The sequence below is a fragment of the Brienomyrus brachyistius genome, chromosome 4 (assembly GCF_023856365.1).
Source record: "Brienomyrus brachyistius isolate T26 chromosome 4, BBRACH_0.4, whole genome shotgun sequence".
Classification (NCBI taxonomy): domain Eukaryota; kingdom Metazoa; phylum Chordata; class Actinopteri; order Osteoglossiformes; family Mormyridae; genus Brienomyrus; species Brienomyrus brachyistius.
In genome coordinates this window covers 39,592,618-39,609,894 of record NC_064536.1, presented here as the reverse complement: position 1 = coordinate 39,609,894, position 17,277 = coordinate 39,592,618, and the positions used below count along the sequence as shown (strand labels likewise).

At 44.5% G+C, this 17,277-nt stretch overlaps 13 non-coding genes across 13 annotated transcripts; all 13 read right to left on the bottom strand.

The window, feature by feature from the left end:
- Positions 1–25: 25 nt before the first annotated feature.
- On the bottom strand, positions 26–97 carry trnag-ucc (transfer RNA glycine (anticodon UCC)). The gene has a single exon. It is a non-coding gene; the product is annotated as a tRNA-Gly (tRNA).
- Positions 98–801: 704 nt separating this feature from the next.
- trnag-ucc (transfer RNA glycine (anticodon UCC)) lies at positions 802–873 on the bottom strand. The gene has a single exon. It is a non-coding gene; the product is annotated as a tRNA-Gly (tRNA).
- Positions 874–1,322: 449 nt separating this feature from the next.
- trnam-cau (transfer RNA methionine (anticodon CAU)) lies at positions 1,323–1,395 on the bottom strand. The gene has a single exon. It is a non-coding gene; the product is annotated as a tRNA-Met (tRNA).
- Positions 1,396–1,577: 182 nt separating this feature from the next.
- On the bottom strand, positions 1,578–1,649 carry trnag-ccc (transfer RNA glycine (anticodon CCC)). Its single transcript has one exon. It is a non-coding gene; the product is annotated as a tRNA-Gly (tRNA).
- A 449-nt stretch (positions 1,650–2,098) lies between these two features.
- trnam-cau (transfer RNA methionine (anticodon CAU)) lies at positions 2,099–2,171 on the bottom strand. The gene has a single exon. It is a non-coding gene; the product is annotated as a tRNA-Met (tRNA).
- Positions 2,172–2,873: 702 nt separating this feature from the next.
- Positions 2,874–2,946, bottom strand: trnam-cau (transfer RNA methionine (anticodon CAU)). Its single transcript has one exon. It is a non-coding gene; the product is annotated as a tRNA-Met (tRNA).
- Positions 2,947–5,956: 3,010 nt separating this feature from the next.
- Positions 5,957–6,029, bottom strand: trnam-cau (transfer RNA methionine (anticodon CAU)). Its single transcript has one exon. It is a non-coding gene; the product is annotated as a tRNA-Met (tRNA).
- A 182-nt stretch (positions 6,030–6,211) lies between these two features.
- On the bottom strand, positions 6,212–6,283 carry trnag-ucc (transfer RNA glycine (anticodon UCC)). Its single transcript has one exon. It is a non-coding gene; the product is annotated as a tRNA-Gly (tRNA).
- Positions 6,284–6,731: 448 nt separating this feature from the next.
- On the bottom strand, positions 6,732–6,804 carry trnam-cau (transfer RNA methionine (anticodon CAU)). Its single transcript has one exon. It is a non-coding gene; the product is annotated as a tRNA-Met (tRNA).
- Positions 6,805–7,505: 701 nt separating this feature from the next.
- Positions 7,506–7,578, bottom strand: trnam-cau (transfer RNA methionine (anticodon CAU)). The gene has a single exon. It is a non-coding gene; the product is annotated as a tRNA-Met (tRNA).
- Positions 7,579–8,279: 701 nt separating this feature from the next.
- trnam-cau (transfer RNA methionine (anticodon CAU)) lies at positions 8,280–8,352 on the bottom strand. The gene has a single exon. It is a non-coding gene; the product is annotated as a tRNA-Met (tRNA).
- A 701-nt stretch (positions 8,353–9,053) lies between these two features.
- On the bottom strand, positions 9,054–9,126 carry trnam-cau (transfer RNA methionine (anticodon CAU)). The gene has a single exon. It is a non-coding gene; the product is annotated as a tRNA-Met (tRNA).
- A 702-nt stretch (positions 9,127–9,828) lies between these two features.
- trnam-cau (transfer RNA methionine (anticodon CAU)) lies at positions 9,829–9,901 on the bottom strand. Its single transcript has one exon. It is a non-coding gene; the product is annotated as a tRNA-Met (tRNA).
- Positions 9,902–17,277: the final 7,376 nt, after the last annotated feature.

Here is a 17,277-nt window from a genome sequence, read left to right as displayed (position 1 = left end):
CAGAGAAGGAGGTCATAAGTAAGGCTGCGTTGGCCGGGAATCGAACCCGGGTCAACTGCTTGGAAGGCAGCTATGCTAGCCACTATACCACCAACGCCAAAGTTTAAAAAGTTTTGTAGCGATTATCTTTTATCTTTCCACAAACCTGCTAGCAGTATGTCTGGTTCTGGTCCAGGTCTGGTGTTGTGATACAATTGTAACAGTCAACAAGTATATGGCCCTCGTCACAAATTTTGCTGTTGCCGAATTTTGTTGATGCTTGATTGGCTACTGTTGTAGGTGAAATCTTAGCCATGGGATGCGGATGACTGTACAGATGCTTGCATCTGAGATCAGTTTGGGCTAGACGTTGAAATTGGAAGGTTTGTGGATCCGCAATGAGACGAGTAATGGTATCAACTTCTGAAGAAGTTCTTTTGCACAGTTATGGAAGTACGCTGGGCTGATGCCACATGAGTGACATAAAAACATCTATTAGAATCTGTGGGAGAGTGATTTTGTAAAAGTGCAGCTATGCATGGGAACTGTTTCAGCAAGTAAATAAACTGCCCCGTGTGAGGGTCGAACTCACTACCTTCAGATTATGAGACTGACGCGCTACCGACTGCGTTAACGAGGCTTTCACTGGCATAAGCAGCCCTGTTTTGCCAGTGTGCTAACTCATCTGGAAGGCAGATTTATAGATTGATGGAGTAATGCTTGTTTCAATTTCTATAACGCAGCAGGTTATTGATGACATGCTGTTCAGCTGGACTATAAGCACCTGAAGACACTCACAGAGAAGGAGGTCATAAGTAAGGCTGCGTTGGCCGGGAACCGAACCCGGGTCAACTGCTTGGAAGGCAGCTATGCTAGCCACTATACCACCAACGCCAAAGTTTAAAAAGTTTTGTAGCGATTATGTTTTATCTTTCCACAAACCTGCTAGCTGTATGTCTGGTTCTGGTCCAGGTCTGGTGTTGTGATACAAGTGTAACAGTCAACAAGTATATGGCCCTCGTCACAGATTTTGCTGTTGCCGAATTTTGTTGTTGCTCGATTGGCTACTGTTGCAGTTGAAATCTTAGCCATGGGATGCGGATGACTGTACAGATGCTTGCATCTGAGATCAGTTTGGGCTAGATGTTGAAATTGGAAGGTTTGTGTATCCGCTATGAGACGAGTAATGGTATATACTTCTGAAGAAGTTCTTTTGCACAGTTATGGAAGTACGCTGGGCTGATGCCACATGAGTGACATAAAAACATCTATTAGAATCTGTGGGAGAGTGATTTTGTAAAAGTGCAGCTATGCATGGGAACTGTTTCAGCAAGTAAATAAACTGCCCCGTGTGAGGGTCGAACTCACGACCTTCAGATTATGAGACTGACGCGCTACCGACTGCGCTAACGAGGCTTTCACTGGCATAAGCAGCCCTGTTTTGCCAGTGTGCTAACTCATCTGGAAGGCAGATATATATTTTGATGGAGTAATGCTTGTTTCAGTTTCTATAACGCAGCGGGTTATTGATGACATGCTGTTCAGCTGGACTATAAGCACCTGAAGACACTCACAGAGAAGGAGGTCATAAGTAAGGCTGCGTTGGCCGGGAATCGAACCCAGGTCAACTGCTTGGGAGGCAGCTATGCTAGCCACTATACCACCAACGCCAAAGTTTAAAAAGTTTTGTAGCGATTATCTTTTATCTTTCCACAAACCTGCTAGCAGTATGTCTGGTTCTGGTCCAGGTCTGGTGTTGTGATACAAGTGTAACAGTCAACAAGTATATGGCCCTCGTCACAGATTTTGCTGTTGCCGAATTTTGTTGTTGCTCGATTGGCTACTGTTGCAGTTGAAATCTTAGCCATGGGATGCGGATGACTGTACAGATGCTTGCATCTGAGATCAGTTTGGGCTAGATGTTGAAATTGGAAGGTTTGTGGATCCGCTATGAGACGAGTAATGGTATCTACTTCTGAAGAAGTTCTTTTGCACAGTTATGGAAGTACGCTGGGCTGATGCCACATGAGTGACATAAAAACATCAATTAGAATCTGTGGGAGAGTGATTTTGTAAAAGTGCAGCTATGCATGGGAACTGTTTCAGGAAGTAAATAAACTGCCCCGTGTGAGGGTTGAACTCACGACCTTCAGATTATGAGACTGATGCGCTACCGACTGCGCTAACGAGGCTTTCACTGACATAAGCAGCCCTGTTTGCCAGTGTGCTAACACATCTGGAAGGCAGATGTATAGATTGAAGGAGTAATGCTTCTTTCAGTTTCTATAATGCAGCGGGATATTGATGACATGCTGTTCAGCTGGACTATAAGCACCTGAAGACACTCACAGAGAAGGAGGTCATAAGTAAGGCTGCGTTGGCCGTGAATCGAACCCAGGTCAACTGCTTGGAAGGCAGCTATGCTAGCCACTATACCACCAACGCCAAAGTTGAAAAAGCTTTGTAGCGATTATCTTTTATCTTTCCACAAACCTGCTAGCAGTATGTCTGGTTCTGGTCCAGGTCTGGTGTTGTGATACAAGTGTAACAGTCAACAAGTATATGGCCCTCGTCACAGATTTTGCAGTTGCCGAATTTAGTTGATGCTCGATTGGCTACTGTTGCAGGTGAAATCTTAGACTTGGGATGCGGATGACTGTACAGATGCTTGCATCTGAGATCAGTTTGAGCTAGACGTTGAAATTGGAAGGTTTGTGGATCCGCTATGAGACGAGTAATGGTATCTACTTCTGAAGAAGTTCTTTTGCACAGTTATGGAAGTACGCTGGGCTGATGCCACATGAGTGACATAAAAACATCTATTAGAATCTGTGGGAGAGTGATTTTGTAAAAGCGCAGCTATGCATGGGAACTGTTTCAGGAAGTAAATAAACCGCCCCGTGTGAGGGTCGAACTCACGACCTTCAGATTATGAGACTGTCGCGCTACCGACTGCGCTAACGAGGCTTTCACTGACATAAGCAGCCCTGTTTGCCAGTGTGCTAACACATCTGGAAGGCAGATATACAGATTGGTGGAGTAATGCTTGTTTCAGTTTCTATAATGCAGCGGGATATTGATGACATGCTGTTCAGCTGGACTATAAGCACCTGAAGACACTCACAAAGAAGGAGGTCATAAGTAAGGCTGCGTTGGCCGTGAATCGAACCCAGGTCAACTGCTTGGAAGGCAGCTATGCTAGCCACTATACCACCAACGCCAAAGTTGAAAAAGCTTTGTAGCGATTATCTTTTATCTTTCCACAAACCTGCTAGCAGTATGTCTGGTTCTGGTCCAGGTCTGGTGTTGTGATACAAGTGTAACAGTCAACAAGTATATGGCCCTCGTCACAGATTTTGCTGTTGCTGAATTTTGTTGATGCTCGATTGGCTACTGTTGCAGGTGAAATCTTAGCCATGGGATGCGGATGACTGTACAGATGCTTGCATCTGAGATCAGTTTGGGCTAGACGTTTAAATTGGAAGGTTTCTGGATCCGCTATGAAACAAGTAATGGTATCTACTTCTGAAGAAGTTCTTTTGCACAGTTATGGAAGTACGCTGGGCTGATGCCACATGAGTGACATAAAAACATCTATTAGAATCTGTGGGAGAGTGATTTTTGTAAAAGTGCAGCTATGCATTGGAACTGTTTCAGCAAGTAAATAAACTGCCCTGTGTGAGGGTCGAACTCACGATCTTCAGATTATGAGACTGACGCGCTACCGACTGCACCAACGAGGCTTTCACTGGCATTAGCAGCCCTGTTTTGCCAGTGTGCTAACTCATCTGGAAGGCAGATATATAGATTGATGGAGTAATGCTTGTTTCAGTTTCTATAACGCAGCGGGTTATTGATGACAAGCTATTCAGCTGGACTATAAGCACCTGAAGACACTCACAGAGAAGGAGGTCATAAGTAAGGCTGCGTTGGCCGGGAATCGAACCCAGGTCAACTGCTTGGAAGGCAGCTATGCTAGTCACTATACCACCAACGCCGAAATTGAAAAAGCTTTGTAGCGATTATCTTTCCACAAACCTGCTAGCAGTATGTCTGGTTCTGGTCCAGGTCTGGTGTTGTGATACAAGTGTAACAGTCAACAAGTATATGGCCCTCGTCACAGATTTTGCTGTTGCCGAATTTTGTTGATGCTCGATTGGCTACTGTTGCAGGTGAAATCTTAGCCATGGGATGCGGATGACTGTACAAATGCTTGCATCTGAGATCAGTTTGGGCAAGACGTTGAAATTGGAAGGTTTCTGCATCCGCTATGAAACGAGTAATGGTATCTACTTCTGAAGAAGTTCTTTTGCACAGTTATGGAAGTACGCTGCGCTGATGCCACATGAGTGACATAAAAACATCTATTAGAATCTGTGGGAGAGTGATTTTGTAAAAGTGCAGCTATGCATGGGAACTGTTTCAGGAAGTAAATAAACTGCCGCGTGTGAGGGTCGAACTCATGACCTTCAGATTATGAGACTGACGCGCTAACGAGGCTTTCACTGACATAAGCAGCCCTGTTTGCCAGTGTGCTAACACATCTGGAAGGCAGATATATAGATTGATGGAGTAATGCTTGTTTCAGTTTCTATAACGCAGCGGGTTATTGATGACATGCAGTTCAGCTGGACTATAAGCACCTGAAGACACTCACAGAGAAGGAGGTCATAAGTAAGGCTGCGTTGGCCGGGAATCTATCCCGGGTCAACTGCTTGGAAGGCAGCTTTACTAGCCACTATACCACCAACACCGAAGTTGAAAAAGCTTTGTAGCAATTATCTTTTATCTTTCCACAAACCTGCTAGCATTATGTCTGGTTCTGGTCCAGGTCTGGTGTTGTGATACAAGTGTAACAGTCAACAAGTATATGGCCCTCGTCACAGATTTTGCTGTTGCCGAATTTTGTTGTTGCTCGATTGGCTACTGTTGCAGGTGAAATCTTAGCCATGGGATGCGGATGACTGTACAGATGCTTGCATCTGAGATCAGTTTGGGCTAGAAGTTGAAATTGGAAGGCTTGTGGATCCGCTATGAGACGAGTAATGGTATCTACTTCTGAAGAAGTTCTTTTGCACAGTTATGGAAGTACGCTGGGCTGATTCCACATGAGTGACATAAAAACATCAATTAGAATCTGTGGGTGAGTGATTTTGTAAAAGTGCAGCTATGCATGGGAACTGTTTCAGCAAGTAAATAAACCGCCCCGTGTAAGGGTTGAACTCACGACCTTCAGATTATGAGGCTGACGTGCTACCGACTGCGCTATCGAGGCTTTCACTCACATAAGCAGCCCTGTTTGCCAGTATGCTAACACATCTGGAAGGCAGATGTACAGATTGATGGAGTAATGCTTCTTTCAATTTCTATAACGCAACGGGTTATTGATGACATTCAGTTCAGCTGGACTATAAGCACCTGAAGACACTCACAGAGAAGGAGGTCATAAGTAAGGCTGCGTTGGCCGGGAATCGATCCCGGGTCAACTGCTTGGAAGGCAGCTTTACTAGCCACTATACCACCAACACCGAAGTTGAAAAAGCTTTGTAGCAATTATCTTTTATCTTTCCACAAACCTGCTAGCATTATGTCTGGTTCTGGTCCAGGTCTGGTGTTGTGATACAAGTGTAACAGTCAACAAGTATATGGCCCTCGTCACAGATTTTGCTGTTGCCGAATTTTTTTGTTGTTCGATTGGCTACTGTTGCAGGTGAAATCTTAGCCATGGGATGCGGATGACTGTACAGATGCTTGCATCTGAGATCAGTTTGGGCTAGACGTTGAAATTGGAAGGTTTGTGGATCCGCTATGAGACGAGTAATGGTATCTACTTCTGAAGAAGTTCTTTTGCACAGTTATGGAAGTACGCTGGGCTGATGCCACATGAGTGACATAAAAACATCATTTAGAATCTGTGGGAGAGTGATTTTGTAAAAGTGCAGCTATGCATGGGAACAGTTTCAGCAAGTAAATAAAATGCCCCGTGTGAGGGTCGAACTCACGACCTTCAGATTATGAGACTGACGCTCTACCGACTGCGCTAACGAGGCTTTCACTGGCATAAGCAGCCCTGTTTTGCCAGTGTGCTAACTCATCTGGAAGGCAGATATATAGATTGAAGGAGTAATGCTTCTTTAAGTTTCTGTAATGCAGCAGGATATTGATGACATGCTGTTCAGCTGGACTATAAGCACCTGAAGACACTCACAGAGAAGGAGGTCATAAGTAAGGCTGCGTTGGCCGGGAATCGAACCCGGGTCAACTGCTTGGAAGGCAGCTATGCTAGCCACTATACCACCAACGCCTAAATTGAAAAAGCTGTGTAGCGATTATCTTTTATCTTTCCACAAACCTGCTAGCAGTATGTCTGGTTCTGGTCCAGGTCTGGTGTTGTGATACAAGTGTAACAGTCAACAAGTATATGGCCCTCGTCACAGATTTTGCTGTTGCCGAATTTTGTTGTTGCTCGATTGGCTACTGTTGCAGGTGAAATCTTAGCCATGGGATGCGGATGACTGTACAGATGTTTGCATCTGAGATCAGTTTGGGCTAGACGTAGAAATTGGAAGGTTTGTGGATCCGCAATGAGACGAGTAATGGTATCTACTTCTGAAGTAGTTCTTTGCATAGTTATGGAAGTACGCTGGGCTGATGCCAAATGAGTGACTTATAAACATCTATTAGAGTCTGTGGAAGAGTGATTTTGTAAAAGTGCAGCTATGCATGGGAACTATTTTGGCAATTAAATTAGCTGCCCCGTGTGAGGGTTGAACTCACTACCTTCAGATTATGAGACTGACACGCTACCGACTGCGCTAACGAGGCCTTCACTGACGTAAGCAGCCCTGTTTGCCAGTGTGCTAACAGATCTGGAAGGCAGATATATAGATTGATGGAGTAATGCTTCTTTCAGTTTCTATAACGCAGCGGGATATTGATGACATGCAGTTCAGCTGGACTATAAGCACCTGAAGACACTCACAGAGAAGGAAGTCATAAGTAAGGCTGCGTTGGCCGGGAATCGATCCCGGGTCGACTGCTTGGAAAGCAGCTTTACTAGCCACTATACCACCAACACCGAAGTTGAAAAAGCTTCGTAGCAATTATCTTTTATCTTTCCACAAACCTGCTAGCAGTATGTCTGGTTCTGGTCCAGGTCTGGTGTTGTGATACAAGTGTAACAGTCAACAAGTATATGGCCCTCGTCACAGATTTTGCTGTTGCCGAATTTTGTTGTTGCTCGATTGGCTACTGTTGCAGGTGAAATCTTAGCCATGGGATGCGGATGACTGTACAGATGTTTGCATCTGAGATCAGTTTGGGCTAGACGTAGAAATTGGAAGGTTTGTGGATCCGCAATGAGACGAGTAATGGTATCTACTTCTGAAGAAGTTCTTTGCACAGTTATGGAAGTACGCTGGGCTGATGCCAAATGAGTGACTTAAAAACATCTATTAGAGTCTGTGGAAGAGTGATTTTGTAAAAGTGCAGCTATGCATGGGAACTATTTTGGCAATTAAATTAGCTGCCCCGTGTGAGGGTTGAACTCACTACCTTCAGATTATGAGACTGACGCGCTACCGACTGCGCTAACGAGGCTTTCACTGACGTAAGCAGCCCTGTTTGCCAGTGTGCTAACAGATCTGGAAGGCAGATATATAGATTGATGGAGTAATGCTTCTTTCAGTTTCTATAACGCAGCGGGTTATTGATGACATGCAGTTCAGCTGGACTATAAGCACCTGAAGACACTCACAGAGAAGGAAGTCATAAGTAATGCTGCGTTGGCCGTGAATCGATCCTGGGTCAACTGTTTGGAAGGCAGCTTTACTAGCCACTATACCACCAACACCGAAGTTGAAAAAGCTTCGTAGCAATTATCTTTTATCTTTCCACAAACCTGCTAGCAGTATGTCTGGTTCTGGTCCAGGTCTGGTGTTGTGATACAAGTGTAACAGTCAACAAGTATATGGCCCTCGTCACAGATTTTGCTGTTGCCGAATTTTGTTGTTGCTTGATTGGCTACTGTTGCAGGTGAAATCTTAGCCATGGGATGCGGATGACTGTACAGGTGTTTGTATCTGAGATCAGTTTGGGCTAGACGTAGAAATTGGAAGGTTTGTGGATCCGCAATGAGACGAGTAATGGTATCTACTTCTGAAGAAGTTCTTTGCACAGTTATGGAAGTACGCTGGGCTCATGCGACATGAGTGACATAAAAACATCTATTAGATTCTGTGGAAGAGTGATTTTGTAAAAGTGCAGCTATGCATGGGAACTATTTCAGCAAGTAAATAAGCTGCCCCGTGTGAGGGTTGAACTCACGACCTTCAGATTATGAGACTGACGTGCTACCGACTGTGCTAACGAGGCTTTCACTAACGTAAGCAGCCCTGTTTGCCAGTGTGCTAACAGATCTGGAAGGCAGATATATAGATTGATGGAGTAATGCTTTTTTCAGTTTCTATAACGCAGCAGGTTATTGATGACATGCTGTTCAGCTGGACTATAAGCACCTGAAGACACTCACAGAGAAGGAGTTCATAAGTAAGGCTGCGTTGGCCAGGAATCGATCCCGGGTCATCTGCTTGGAAGGCAGCATTACTAGCCACTATACCACCAAGGCCGAAGTTGACAAAGTTTTGTAGCGATTATCTTTTATCTTTCCACAAACCTGCTAGCATTATGTCTGGTTCTGGTCCAGGTCTGGTGTTGTGATACAAGTGTAACAGTCAACAAGTATATGGCCCTCGTCACAGATTTTGCTGTTGCCGAATTTTGTTGTTGTTCGATTGGCTACTGTTGCAGGTGAAATCTTAGCCATGGGATGCGGATGACTTTACAGATGCTTGCATCTGAGATCAGTTTGGGCTAGACGTTGAAATTGGAAGGTTTGTGGATCCGCTATGAGACGAGTAATGGTATCTACTTCTGAAGAAGTTCTTTGCACAGTTATGGAAGTACGCTGGGCTGATGCCAAATGAGTGACTTAAAAACATCTATTAGAGTCTGTGGAAGAGTGATTTTGTAAAAGTGCAGCTATGCATGGGAACTATTTTGGCAATTAAATTAGCTGCCCCGTGTGAGGGTTGAACTCACTACCTTCAGATTATGAGACTGACGCGCTACCGACTGCGCTAACGAGGCTTTCACTGACGTAAGCAGCCCTGTTTTGCCAGTGTGCTAACTCTTCTGGATGGCAGATATATAGATTGATGGAGTAATGCTTCTTTCAGTTTCTATAACGCAGCGGGTTATTGATGACATGCAGTTCAGCTGGACTATAAGCACCTGAAGACACTCACAGAGAAGGAAGTCATAAGTAATGCTGCGTTGGCCGTGAATCGATCCTGGGTCAACTGTTTGGAAGGCAGCTTTACTAGCCACTATACCACCAACACCGAAGTTGAAAAAGCTTCGTAGCAATTATCTTTTATCTTTCCACAAACCTGCTAGCAGTATGTCTGGTTCTGGTCCAGGTCTGGTGTTGTGATACAAGTGTAACAGTCAACAAGTATATGGCCCTCGTCACAGATTTTGCTGTTGCCGAATTTTGTTGTTGCTTGATTGGCTACTGTTGCAGGTGAAATCTTAGCCATGGGATGCGGATGACTGTACAGATGTTTGCATCTGAGATCAGTTTGGGCTAGACGTAGAAATTGGAAGGTTTGTGGATCCGCAATGAGACGAGTAATGGTATCTACTTCTGAAGAAGTTCTTTGCACAGTTATGGAAGTACGCTGGGCTCATGCGACATGAGTGACATAAAAACATCTATTAGATTCTGTGGAAGAGTGATTTTGTAAAAGTGCAGCTATGCATGGGAACTATTTCAGCAAGTAAATAAGCTGCCCCGTGTGAGGGTTGAACTCACGACCTTCAGATTATGAGACTGACGTGCTACCGACTGTGCTAACGAGGCTTTCACTAACGTAAGCAGCCCTGTTTGCCAGTGTGCTAACAGATCTGGAAGGCAGATATATAGATTGATGGAGTAATGCTTTTTTCAGTTTCTATAACGCAGCAGGTTATTGATGACATGCTGTTCAGCTGGACTATAAGCACCTGAAGACACTCACAGAGAAGGAGTTCATAAGTAAGGCTGCGTTGGCCAGGAATCGATCCCGGGTCATCTGCTTGGAAGGCAGCATTACTAGCCACTATACCACCAAGGCCGAAGTTGACAAAGTTTTGTAGCGATTATCTTTTATCTTTCCACAAACCTGCTAGCATTATGTCTGGTTCTGGTCCAGGTCTGGTGTTGTGATACAAGTGTAACAGTCAACAAGTATATGGCCCTCGTCACAGATTTTGCTGTTGCCGAATTTTGTTGTTGTTCGATTGGCTACTGTTGCAGGTGAAATCTTAGCCATGGGATGCGGATGACTTTACAGATGCTTGCATCTGAGATCAGTTTGGGCTAGACGTTGAAATTGGAAGGTTTGTGGATCCGCTATGAGACGAGTAATGGTATCTACTTCTGAAGAAGTTCTTTTGCACAGTTATGGAAGGACGCTGGGCTGATGCCACATGAGTGACATAAAAACATCTATTAGAATCTGTGGGAGAGTGATTTTGTAAAAGTGCAGCTATGAATGGGAACTGTTTCAGCAAGTAAATAAACTGCCCTGTGTGAAGGTTGAACTCACGACCTTCAGATTATGAGACTGACGCGCTACCCACTGTGCTAATGAGGCTTCCACTGATGTAAGCAGCCCTGTTCGCCAGTGTGCTAACACATCTGGAAGGCAGATATATAGATTGATGGAGTAATGCTTCTTTCAGTTTCTATAATGCAGCGGGATATTGATGACATGCTGTTCAGCCGGACTATAAGCACCTGAAGACACTCACAGAGAAGGAGATCATAAGTAAGGCTGCGTTGGCCGGGAACTGAACCCAGGTCAACTGCTTGGAAGGCAGCATTACTAGCCACTATACCACCAAGGCCGAAGTTGACAAAGTTTCGTAGCGATTATCTTTTATCTTTCCACAAACCTGCTAGCAGTATGTCTGGTTCTGGTCCAGGTCTGGTCTTGTGATAGAAGTGTAATAGTCAACAAGTATATGGCCCTCGTCACAGATTTTGCTGTTGCTGAATTTTGTTGTATTTTGCTGAATTTTGAATTTTGCTGTATCACTGGACTGGATATGTTTACAAGGCCATAGTACTGAAGGGGTGTGGCCATCCCACACAGTGACAAGCCCATTCATTCACCTCATCTAGGCCTTTTACTAGGGATTTAAGGTCCTGTTTTTCCTCTCAGACCCTAGAACACACTGCCAGGCTCAGATTCCCGATCCCACATCCTGCTGAAGCCCTTCCCAAGATCAGACACTACTTTTGTTTTCCTTGTTCTCATAGTAAAATGATGGTCTTTGCCTTTTATGCATCATCACTGTTCTGTTAATTACACATGACCTAATCTAAGTATTATACAAACCAAGCATCATTACTTAGAGATGTCATGATGTGGAAAATCCTTATTCAGTTAATAATTTTCGCCACAGGTGCTGCCAGTGTGTCTACAGTGAAATGGGTCTGTGTACAAAGAGGGTGATATGTAACAATCCCATATTCCTATGGTGACAGATATAAAACTCATGTGAAATACTGGTGCAGAGGGTATAATGTGAGGTCATGTACTCCCATAGTACACATTGACTCTCCACAGGAGGGTAAAGTGTCAGTCAGAGATGATCCTGACCAGCGAGTCTTCACTGTGACCATCAACAATCTGACAGCTGAGGACTCCGACCGGTACTGGTGTGGTGTGAAGATCAGTGGAGCCTCTTTGATCAGGTTAATCTGTCAGTCACTGATGGCAAGATATCTGTACTGCAGACTGTAGCCAATGAGATGCACAGTATGTAACATGTCACTGAGTCAAAAAGGAAGGACCTTAACACAAACACTGATGGAAAAAATGTTTTAATATTTTAAAAATCTGCATTTTAATTTAATTCAGCATGATAAACGAGACTTGGAAGAAGTAACAGTGTCAGCTAAATCGGGTGACTTCATGAGGTTAAATATGATAAGTAATATTTTAAAAAATGTTAGTTTATTGTCCAAACATTTACATACAGTATGTATGTTGTAATGGGCTGATATTCATAAACATTTCATTGCTATGCAAATCTTTGAGTGTTTTATCTGTGTGTTCAAGTCCTCCAGGGCTGTCAGTGGACAAACAGGAGGTGACGGGTGTGGATGTAGACAGTGTTAGTGTTCAGTGTTACTATGGAAACAACAAAAGACATAGGATGTGGTGTAAGATTGGGGGCGCCTGTGCATCAGAGAGATCTGGGAGTTTGGATGGGAGGCCTATCCTGATCAGGGATGACAAAGTAAATAAAGTCTTCATTGTGACAATGAGTGGACTGGAGAGGAAGGACACTGGCTGGTATTGGTGTGCTGCTGGAAACCTGCAGATTCCAGTTCATGTTACTGTTAAACATAAGTAATTAATTTAAATCTGCATGTGAATCATTTATGCTTAAATATAAATAGATAAATACTAATTAACCCTACAGTTTCCTTCATGAAGGGGATCTGTGCTTCTTTTTGGGGACAATCCCCTATTTTCATCCATCCACCCATTTTCCAAACTGCTTATCCTACTGGGTTGCGGGGGGTCCGGAGCCTATCCCAGAAGCAATGAGCACGAGGCAGGGTACAACCTAGGATGGGTGGCCAGCCCATCGTAGGGCACACTCACACACCATTCACTCACGCATGCACACCTACGGGCAATTTAGCAACTCCAATTAGCCTCAGCATGTTTTTGGACTGTGGGGGGAAACCGGAGTACCTGGAGGAAACCCCACGACGACATGGAAACTCCACACACATGTGACCCAGGCGGAGGCTCAAACCCGGGACTCAGAGGCGTGAGGCAACAGTTCTAACCACTGCACCTCCATGCTGCTCCCTCACTAGTTCCTACAGCATCTTATTTAAAATAAAACTAATAAAATACAGCTAAATTGTTTTATTAATTAAATCTTATTGATTTTAAATTTATACTAATTTGTCATACATCCGTTACGGCACTTTATCCCGCTGATTAAACAATTGTAGTTAGATACTTTACCCAACACCGAGGCCTGCAGCGGGGCGTCTGGGCCTATGCCAGAGCCCCAGAGCTGTGGTGCTAGAGATAGACTTTTATTTAAATTAGAAATATATTATTTTATACTATTCACAAATAAGACAGATTAATAAATAGAGGTAATGTGCCTTCTGCCAGGATGGGGCTGCTGGCTGTCTGCTTCTTACACCCAGGACCAGCGGTTAAACGTCACTCTGCAGGCACCGTAAAACAATTTGTCAACCGGCGGCCATTTTGTTTCATTGACACTTCCTTCTCATGGACTTATCACTCACGACTCCAAAAGCTCTTGCTCCGAATAAGCCTGAGAGTGTCCTCCCGCTGTCTGCCTTTGTGGATAGCGCGCAGCCTCCCTTCCCGACGAGAAGAAGAAGCACGTGATCATCCCGGCGATCGTTCTGGGGGCGTGCGCACTCCCAGGGCAGGTAAGGCACAGGGATAAAATACATACAATGATATGAGGCTGCGGGGCTGGTCTGCTCAGTCATTCAGGTTATCGGCTTATATTGTATGTGTAATCATGTTACATAATGTGTGTACTTATGTTCTTACGCTTTAAATAGAGTGTTGTAACAGTGTAATACCAGAGTAGTGTCTCCTGTGTGTGTTTTTGATAGTTCCTACCCCCAGTGCTTGAATCTTAAGATTCTATCAGGTCTGGATGCTGTTTCAATATTAGTTTAAATACTAGAACTCGTGGCCATAGGTGGAAATTAGTGGGAGAACATTTAAAAATGAATTTGAGGAAGCACTTCTTTACACAGCGTGTAGTTGGAGTATGGAATAGTCTTGCTGTTAGTGTAGCGCATCAAACAGCTCCAAGGACTGTGTCGGTTCTCCCCATGTTATTCAGTACCGGGTGTCGGTACTCCTCTTGTCATTCATTACCAGGTGCTGATAGTTCCTTTATTATTCATTATCAGTTCAAAAGTGAGTTACTGCATTATGATAAAAATGGTTTCTAACTGGAAATAAAAAGTCTTAATTTTGGACAATAACTTTAATGGTAAAGTCATTTACTTGTACATTGGATTATCTCCAAATTCATCAATAATGATGTTTCATTGTTGTCAGTTAAAGAATGGACAGGTGGTTCTGTAGAGATACATGGTCATAATGTTCCTCTCTCAGACCTCTATGGAGCCTGGTGCTGATGTCACCTACAGCTCCATTGTCCTGCCAGATCCAGAGGTAAGATGGTTTCATGTAAATCAGTTTTTGTGATACTGCTCCTATGCCCATACCAATGAGAGTGACAAGTATATCAATAATGTACTGACTGGGCAGGTACATCTACACCTCAGCTGATCTCTCAGATCCATGTGTATCAGAATTAGCTGTAATGAACCAAGAAGTACCATGATACCCCTGATATTTCATAGTGATTCACATGGGAGGTTTGGGAGTTTATGGATTTGTAGTTTCTGTACAAAGGTTAGTCTTGTACCTCCACTGTAAGCAGCTAAATACTCTCAGCAGGTCTCAACATAAAACACACTTTAGTTCGACCTTCTAATGACAATTCAGTCTATTGGACATCTATAGACAACAGTAGTGGCTGGTTCCAAAATAAAGGAAAAACACCACAACTAAATAAAGTGACACAAAATCCATACATCTAAGCAACACCCAAGCAATCCATGACCCCCGACGATCAGATGCACAAACCAATACAAGACGCATCACAGACCCGCGCCGCCTAGCAAGAACCAACAGTAACTGCAGCCCCCCCTGAGCACCCCACACCCACTAAGCCACCACCCAGGGGACGCCAGCCCACAGCCACCCCATACATCAACCGGCATGCCACCAAATTAGCTGGCACGTCAATTAACGCAACAAGCAACCGCCCAAGCATCACCCCCCAACAGACAACCCAGCAAGCGTGAAGCAGTCATGCAAAGCCAAAGCGACCCCACCGCCAGCCCATGACAACCCATGTAAGTCAGCATCCATAGACATCCACCAGCGTAGTTACTGCCACTTCCACTGCCCCGCTGGTCAGTGGTGCCGTGGAGGGGATATCACACACCTAGCACGTTTTCCCAGTCTCCGGGAATCGAAGAATAACAAAATCATCACTCATCCCCCTTAGTCTGCTGATGATTATACTTTTGTCCTGATATTGCTGACCGTTTCGGTATTTTATAACCATCTATTCGTATATTTTCGCTATATACACTCAACTCTGCTTTACAGCCACTTCCTAACCCTGATGTCATATGGGAGTTCCAGCCCCTCACACACTCTGCTCTACAGCCACTTCCTAACCCTGATGTCATATGGGAGCTCCAGCCCCTCACACACTCTGCCGTTTCGCTGATATTAAAGTGCCAGCATCACCGCAACAGAAAGGAAGAATTACTGTGGTACTAATTACACAATCAGATGGTCCCATGGCATCCAAGCTGCCTAAATACACACCCTGCCTACTGTTCACCTAGCTATGAGTTTCCTTTGACACTGTATATGGTCATGATTCCAGCATCATACCTGCAGTTCACTTGGCATCAGATTTTAATCGGATGAAACTAAAGAGGTTTCACAGATTAATGTATCAATCTGGTTCATTTCCTGTTCCTGTAGCACTAACATTGATTCTCTACATTCCCTGAAATGCTAAGGAAGGTGTTAGTGTCTGAGAAACCAAATTGATGTTAATGCTTGTCTGTTCCTTGTCCAATAGGGGGCAGCAACAGAGGCACTGCTCTACATGTGGGGAGCTGCTGCCCAGGATGAGAGGGACACGCAGATACTCCAGTGATGGGGAGGGATCATCACCAGAGAGGAGAATCTTACAGTGATGTGAGCTGTATTTAAATGGCATGCAGCACTGTCACATTGCAGTGTGACAGTAAGAATCAGCCAGTGAGAAACAGACATTTGTGGCTGTTGTGCATTTTTACCGTGATCAAGACGCCATTTGCTGCACTTGTACGTCGCTTTGGAGAAAAACTTAAATGTAATAAGAGGTAAATGTAAATGTGAGGTTTTATTCTGGCGGTCTGCGAAATGTCACTTTTATATTAATAGAGAAAATATCATTAGCAGTATTAGTTTATTTGTATAATATAAAATGTCTATTATCATAATATACAGTATTTTGAGAAAGTATTGGCCAGTGTCTCTTTCTCTTGTCTGTCCGTCCTTCCTTCCTTCCATCCATCCATCCATCCATTTTCTGCCGCTTATCTGGGGTCGGGTCACAGGGGCAGCAGTCTAAGCAGGGATGCCCAGACCTCCCTCTCACCAGCCACCTCTTCCGGCTCCACCGGGGGATACCAAGGCGTTCCCAGGCCAGCCGAGAGAAACGCCCCAGGGCCTCCTCCTGGTTGGACATACCGGAAACACCTCCCCTGGGGGCGTCCAGGAGGCATCCCAGCTAGATGCCCGAACCCCTCAGTTGGCTCAGTTCAATGTGGAGGAGCAGCGGCTTTACTCAGTGCTCCTCCCGAATGTCTGAGCTCCTCACCCTGTCTCTAAGGCTGAGCCCAGGCCTGCTGTGGAGGAAGCTCATTCCGGTCGTTTGTATCCACAGTCTCATTCTTTCAGTCACTACCCAGAGCTCAAGACCATAGGTGAGAGTAGGAAGATTATTGATAGATGGAATATTACTGAAAATGCAGAACACAGACAGTGTGACTCGTCATACACCATGTTAATAAAAATGCTTTTCATTGCTCCTGCATGCTGCAGTGGTGGCTGTGTGTAACACGGATGCCTCATACTTTCAGGGGTTTGGGTTTGAATCCTGCCCCTGGCTGTCAGTGTGCTGTTTGTGTCCCTGGTTTGGGCCCCGTGCTTCCTGGGATGTGCCCCAGGCTGACTGTGACCCCAGCCTGGGCAAGAGGGGGAAAGATAGATGGATGATTTAAAAACATTTAAACTCATAAAAGGGAGGCAGTGAGTTTAAGGAGAGTCAGGAAGTGAGTGTCAGTCTCCACAGATCTGAGGTCAGCGATACACACATAAGGCTCCTCTGATGCTCCTCTTCATCCTCTTCTTCACTGATGGGCCTCCAGGTGAGGATCACTTACTCTGGGACTCCACCATTCAGCGTAGTTAAGATGAAGATACATTTTGCACAATATACTTACTACATCTGTATGTTTATATTCATATTTTTCCATGAAGTTTTATCACTTCCTGTTAGTATTTCTGTATTGCTAAAACACTAAACCTC